We start from the raw sequence: 8,172 nt of genomic DNA on the forward strand, positions 1-8,172 counted from the left end.
TTTGCTGCCTTGATACCCAACAATCCTGTGTGTTCTATCCTGTGATGGTTTATCAAATAAATCATTGAATATTTGCTTAGTTATCACCAAGCTCGTTCTATTTGTTGTAGATCATTGAACCATTAAGCTGCCTCAGAAGCATGTCCGATATCAGTTTCATGAGTTACCTTCATGAACAAACGCTGCCTGTGAAGTCATTCGCTGATTTTCGGAGGTTTTCGGATGCAGACGACTTCAACAGAACAATGACCATTTACCAATTTCTCTTGGAGCTACACCGCAGCAAAAATTATTCCGTTTGCACCATGGTCGTTATTTCCTGCTGCTTAAATCTGTGCTGTAGTGCTATAAAAAATTTGTCTCGCGTAGCCAGACATTCAGACTGACGGCTGAAGGTCTGGAATTCATGGCAGCTTTCTTTGTCAAACAACCAATCCCAGTTAGTTTCATTCAGCAGCACGTTTCGGGGCATGGAAATGTTGCCTCAATAACAGACAGTGTAAACTCTCTGACGTCTTTGAAAGATTCTGTGCCGCAAACTTAAATATTTGACATACTTTGAGAATACCTTTGTCCAACTTTGATCGGCGCTGCAGCCGCCCTACGATCACGTGTGCATTCAAAGTACGGCGAGAGCAAAACGGGACCAGCCGCCTAGGTCAGGCACTGCAAAAGCCTTGATGACGACACTCTTTATTCTCATTGGTTAGATTCTGTGATGACAAGCACGATGTGTGTTGCATGCTTATTCTAACAATGCAATTCCAATGCTCACAAATCTGTTTATATAACAGTAAAATCATTTTTAGGTAGTCGCACTGTTATATTGAGTCACGTTTCAAAAAACACTGATGAAAGCATATACTGTACACCCACACTTAATTGGTATTTAAATAGCATATGTTAATGTTTAACTTATTCATGAACAGATGGCTCTGTATTAAGCAGTATAAAAAGTGTTTCTGTTGCTTTATGAAAACATTTCTGAAACATCTGTGTATTTGACAAATGTTGCATTTAATTCACTTCATCTGTGAATGTATGCAAACACTGCGAGAGCGTCATTACACAGTGAGTGTCTGACTTGACGTCTCCGCTTTAATTCTGCCCCCGACTGCAAGCGGCTACTCTCTCCAGCTGGAGGCAGGCTAGTAACTCGAGCAAGTAACTGCGGCGCTGCCGAAGACTTCCGTAACCATGAAAGAAACGCGTTAAGCAGCGCGCTCTTGCTCTCGCTTGGGTCGCTAAGTGCGCACACGCGCATAAGAATCCAACTCTTAATTAATGTAAAAAACTCAGAATGCATGAAAAGACACTACCCCGTTAAGCGCAGCATATTGCAACGACAAGCGTGTTGCCAGTGACGCACATGCATGAACTAGCACAAGCATTTAACTGAAAACAACTTAATGAACCCAGATAGCAACACAGATAGCCTTAGCAACACGCATGTTGCAAATAACCTGAGAGCATTAAATGGAACTTAGCTTGTGAAGACGTTCGAGAGAGTGAAACATAGCAGCTGTGAAGTGGCTGCTTGATCTCTTGATATCCTTCTTGGGGATGAAGTTCCCATCTGACTTGTTCGTGAGTCAGTCACATACCTTGTGGAGTTTATGACAATAATGTAGAGATGTGTTGGGGAAGCGAATTCCACTTCTCTAAATTCCCGATTCCTAGTGATGATGGTGTTTTGCCTGCCGAATTCGCCATTTAATTAGCTATTGAGCAATGTGAAAACTGCTGATACTACTGCGGGACCTTATATATGAATGCTTAGATAGGTGTCATATTCCCATAGGTAGATGGGGATCAGCTTAGAGTCAGCTGATGCAAGCTTGACTAACGTGACCTGCCAGAACTAACTACACTTGATTTAGGTAGATTTTGAGGCGCATTACCTTGAAAAACAGAAGTAATCCACTGCGTCCTCAGCAGCTCAGATGTTGGGAGAAAATGAAGACTCTTATGTTCAGTCTTACATCCAAACACTGAGCCTCGGGATTGCTTGCGAGACATTGCTGACGTTACAGCTGCTCGAGCACAGAGAACATGGAGGAACGCGTACAACCAACACAACAGCTGAGGGTGGAAACTACAGTAATGCAGGACTGTCAGTCAGCAGCTGTGGGCGGGGCCTAAGCAATGTGATGTCATATTGCTCAGAGCATCAAAACGGCAGGCCTAGCGAGACTGACTTGGTTTAAAGGGGGTTAAAAACTGAGGAGTAGGTGGATTTTGGGCCTTGTAGGGTGTTCACACACTGCCAACACACACTTATGTCCAAACACCCTAAAAAAAGTGGATTTTGCATAATAGGTGCCCTTTAATGGTTTTAATTTTAGTTTAATTTTTAGTTAACTATAATAAACCTGCAACAGCTTTATTTAACAGTAGTTCACTTTTCTTATTTTAAATTTGACATTTGTCTTATTATTTTCCTAAGCATCTTGTCTGGGGTTCAAGTTCACCAATCTTACGGTCTGAATACATTACAGAACTGCTGCCCTGTTTATACACGATCACCATTTCAGTTGAGGGAGTAATTAGGTGCGTCATACATTAGAAAGCATATCTTCTCAGTTCATCATTCTTTGACATTCAATTACGCAGTGCAGAGTGAAAAACAATATATACGGGTAAAGGGACGGCAGATAAGAGCTTGTTGCTTGATGGGGTTTCGCAGCAGACAGATTCACTGAGCTGTAAGATGTGTTGTTGTCAGTATACTTTGACTCCAGTGGAGCGTTTGCAGCAAAGAGCGATCAAAACTGACAAAAGCCACCACCGAAGGGGAACAAATGCAAGCATGAAAGTTGTCATTTCTTGTTTTGACTATTGAAATGCAATATGAGGACAATATTCCAGCGATTGTTTCTAATAGGCATCGCGGAGGCCATAAGTGCTTATTGGTTTCACGCTGAGAGCGCGTCAGATTGCTGCTGTAATTCAAGCGCAGATAACTGCCTCTCACTGAGTTAATAGCCGCAGCAGCATCACACTTCTGACCTCTGCTTTATGTGTCATCTCCATTTTGCAGAGGAAAAACGTTTATGTTTGAATTACATTGTAAACAAAGCATTTGATTCCAGGCTAATTGATTTTTAATATTAATCAGACGCTTTGCCTCCTGCTGTTTACTCTAGCCTTTAGTGTAACCAGAATTACTAAAACATTACTTTGCCAATGAGAAATATTGTGTTTTCCAGAACACATCCTTACCCTGAAATATTTCTTTAGGATTGAAGCTTTAAATTACCATGCGTCACTCAGAACGCAACAGGCCAATCAGAAGAGAGGCTCATGAATATTAATTAGACAGGCCAAAATCGACCCGTTCTCAGCAGAGCTCCTGAGAAAGGAGCTGTAAAAATATATTGAGATGGTTTTTGGTACTTATAAAATATAAATATAAAAAACCTAAAATAAAACTCCAGAAAGGTGTACAATATGTGGCCTTTAAAGGTGAATAGGTTAAAGCACCCATATGGATTTTATAATCTGCAATCATATTATTTCTCAGTCATGTGCACCTTTCACTGTACTGTAAGTTTGCCATTCTTGATTTTATGGCACAAAGCAAACAGTCCTGTGTTCCCCGAGGACAATCATCAGTCGAGCTGTCGCTCACTCTCTCCACAGCTCTTATCTGACACACGCCAATAACACGTGTCACACAGATCAACCTCCCAAATGGACCAGCATCACTTAATTAATCGCAGAACTGAGATCAGCGTCTGCTGCTGGAGGACAGAACATCTGTGCAGCGTCGTCATTCTGAACGAACCGCTCTGGCAGTCTGTCTGATAGAAATGACGGAGAAGTAACCTGATGGTTCGAACATGCACTGAATGATAAAGCTGAGCGAGTAACTGGGATGAAGATTCAACCGTGAACAGGAGCTGTGCACACCGATCTTTGACTGTAACAGTCATAATATAGTGCTGATCTAATCAGTTATAATCAAACTGATATAATCAGCTTGAACCAGCTTGAGTTTTGAAATGGTCTTAAAAGGATTAGATGGCAGTGCTGGGTAGATTATTCACAAACTGTAGTCCGTTACTGATTAAAAATTACATGACAAAAATCCATTACATTACACATTTTAGATAATATAATCAGACTACTTTATGATTGCTTTTGACATAATGTGTTTATCACATTGATATTAAAAGGATAATCTTGTACCATTATTAATGAAAAAGAGAAATACAATATGTTCCATTCATTGTTATTAACATAATAATTAAATCATAAAAAATGGAAAATTACAATAAATAATTTTATTGTTGAAATGAACAGATGAAATATTTTATTTGTTTACCTGCGTGTCACGTGACTATTATCCAGCGCCAGAGAACTGTGAACATGCAAATGTGTTCATTATTAACTTTTTACTTCAAAATTTATTTCAAGTAAATATATTATGTGAAAGAGGTTCAGCTGACAAAAAAGTTTAGTAATCCCTGAATTGCATGTAAATAAGAAATAACACAAATTTGTGCATTTTAATGTGTTTGAAAGACAAAAGCCTCCCAAATGACATAGTAATGCATGGTGAAATAACCTACTTAGTGATAATTCAAATACAAATGAATGTGTTCATCAGTAATTGTTGCAGTGTTGAAATGATGAGAAAACACTTCTTAAAACTGAGATGATTTCTGTAAATCCAGTGGTCAGTTTTTCAGTTTTCTGTATAATTACACCCGACTAGTGACCGATCTCTGTGTGAATGTCCACAAAACTGGAAGATTTTCTGAATGCATGTCAGTGGTGAGCTATTTTAAAAAGTTACATTTAAAAGATGAAGAAGAAGAATTAGGAAGAATCCTTAAATCGTGAATAATTTATTGTTATTGTGTGAACAATGATGTAATCAATGAAAAAGTAGTTAAAGTAGCTATAATCTAATTACAAGTACTTAATTTAATGTAATCCAGGTTACATGTAATCAGTTACTGTTAGATGGTCACTAGCTCAAGTCATGCTGGGCATAAACATACCGATGAATGATTTAAGGCACCACAGTTTTTGTTTTTTAGGGAAATGAACTGACGATTCGCTTACTCATAGTTGTCTCTGCATATTAAGCATAAAAATGACACAACTCACCTAAAAGAGGTGTATATTCATACTGAATCTGTACTTTTCAGACTCTAACTACTGCATGATCTCAGGAAGAAGCTCTTTTTTGGGTCTGCAGTACGAGTGTGTCCATAACAAGGTTTGCGCTCCCTAGTTGTCTCGTTATTTACCTCTGTGCCCTTTCACATGCATGTACTTAATGTTACTCTTCCCCAGATGTAATTTGTTATCCCTCGTTGATTAATATACAGCACCCTGGACTTGTTTTCCTTACGTTCTCGTATGAGTTGCTTGGGATTTGCTTTAAAGAGACATTCCATGTGGGACGAACCTGCAGACCATTAATCTTTTTATACAAGTGCTACCTAAGCAGGGTGGTAATTGGATAACTCATTGTGTCTTGAGAAAACAGAACATCCATAATGTCTATTATCTCAAGATTACTCTTCCGGGATTTTCGTTTTTTCTTATGCATAGAGCCGGGCGCGTGCATCTATCTTCTCAGCACACCTAAACTCGTCTTTAATAAGCAGTTTAGGTGGGGGTGGTAAAGCTTCTCTCCCTGCCAAGGATGATAGAAAATGAATACGTAATTGGCTAATTAACCTGAGCCTCTGCAGGGGATTCATTTGTCTCGATGATCTTCCCATAATAAAATGTGCTTTAGAGTGCCTACGTAATTGCATCAACTCTGAGAAATATATAAAGAAGCATCTGTTGTAAATTCGCTTTCTCAAAGTGACCGAAATGACACCTTGTTTCCTCCTGCCCTGACGGGCGTATCATGCATGTTAAGGGCTTGTTTTTGGATGCGAGCAACACCCGATGGATTTATGCTGGGCTCGTAAAAGGTCTGTTTTGTGGCCTGTTTTTTTTTCTGGGACGGACTCGCTTTCAATAAATCTCAGTGTGAAATAAGTGAGGTAACGTTGAACCCCTCAGGTAAATAGCACGGGAACCACTGGCGACTGTTTCAAAGGCTGTTAACCTTTCGGTTTTCATTTGGACTCTGATAGTTATGTGGAAGTCACCTTTGGCAAATAAAAGATGGAAAGGTACCAAGCATTCCCTGATTTCATGTCAAAATCATTCCTCACCCTCCAGTCATCTTTCATTAGGACACATTTCAACTGAACGGGATATAACCAGGGTTGCCAGATCAATTTACCCAGCCCAGTGGATTGTTCAAAACTCGTCCAAATGTATGACAAAACCTCTCAAAATAGTATTTATGAGAATACAACAACGTTTAGCCTTAGAACTATAAAACCAATGTTAGCCTTCGCAGTCACAATGATAATATTAAGCAATTAACTGATAAAACATTTCCAAAAACCTACATTCACCTGCCCTTCTAAATCCTGGAAGCAGTGTCTCCTGCAGCATCTTTAAGAATTTAAGAACATTTGTGTCCCAGAAAATGTTGCATCAGGGGACAACAAAGCTATGATGTTACTGTATTTATAAACAAACAAACAAAGGGCACCATTATTCTAAATATCGCTGAGAAGGTTGGAATAGGTCTAATACTTCATAGAGAAGGCAATTTGTTGTATTTATTATATTTACATACGTCACTATAAGAAATTGTGATCAAGAAGTCATGGTAACACATTATTTTTTATTTTTCACTCATCAAAATTGAACTTCACAAATTTCATTTTAATTTTTATAGAATTTTAACTTTTTTTTTTGCATCAATTTAATATAATTTAAGTTGAAATTACTTGTAAAGCCAATTTGATTATGCTTCATTTAAGGCAGCAGCTGAACTTATTTTTTAAGTGGTAGAATGTGGAATTTTACAGAATGTTCTGGAGATTTAAAAAAAATACAGTTTTGCTAACATTACAAAGAAATGACATAATATCATATTACAAGGAAACTATCAAATGACTGAGACAGGGTTAGTTTTCTAATCAATACTGGAGCTTCAGTTATGGTGGGAGGATTGCATAGAAAGCCCTGTGATCTGAAGCGCACATAATACACAGTCATACAAATAATAACACAAAATCATTATATTGAATTATTGTGCTTGATAAATTAAACTTGATATGAATAGCTTTCCAGGATTTTGTTGCCTATTCATTTTTTAACTAACTTAATTCAGTATACAGTATTTATTTTGAAAGAATGCTTATATATGTGATTATGTATGTAACTAAGGATGAATATAGTTTTAGTCATGTATTCAAATCACCTTTATTGTCACACCACCAAAACACCGAAGTGTAGTGTGTGTAGTCTTGGGTGCATACTCCAAACAGTGCACTTAAAATATACAGTATACAAAATATATACACATAATACAAAATGTACATATAAGCATATACAGAATGTATACAATACAGTATGTACACAGTATATACAAATATATGTGACCCTGCCTGTGAAAACCCAGCTAAAGTCATTTTTTTTGGGATTTACTGTTTTCTACATAAAATCATCCTTCATAAAGATGTAGAACATTCTGTGAAAATATGTGACCCTGGACCACAAAACCAGTCATAATGGTCATTTTTTAAAAATTGATATTTATACATCATCTGAAAGCTGAATAATATTTCGATTGATGTAGGGTTTGTTAGGATCGGACAATATTTGTAAATCTGGAATCTGAGGGTGCAAAAAAATTTAAATATTGAGAAAAGCACCTTTAAAGTTGTTCAAATGAAGTTCTTAGCAATGCATATTACTAATCAAACATTAAGTTTTGATATATTTACTGTAGGGAATTTTCAAAATATCTTCATGGAACAAGATCTTTACTTAATATCCTAATGATTTTTGGCATACAATAAAAATCAATAATTCTTACCCATACAATGTATTTTTGGCTATTGCTAGGAATATCCCCCAGCGACTTAACACTGCTTTTGTGCTGCAGGGTCACAAATAACCTTTACATCTTTAATATTGACTGAGTAAGGCCATGTATGTGATCAAGAAGTCATGGTAACACATTATTTTTTATTTTTCACTCATCAAAATTGAACTTCACAAATTTCATTTTCATTTTTATAGAATTTTAACTTTTTTTTTTTGCATCAATTTAATATAATTTAAGTTGAAATTACT

Source organism: Sinocyclocheilus grahami, unplaced genomic scaffold (assembly GCF_001515645.1).
Source record: "Sinocyclocheilus grahami isolate Dianchi unplaced genomic scaffold, SAMN03320097.WGS_v1.1 scaffold954.1, whole genome shotgun sequence".
In the NCBI taxonomy this organism is placed as follows: domain Eukaryota; kingdom Metazoa; phylum Chordata; class Actinopteri; order Cypriniformes; family Cyprinidae; genus Sinocyclocheilus; species Sinocyclocheilus grahami.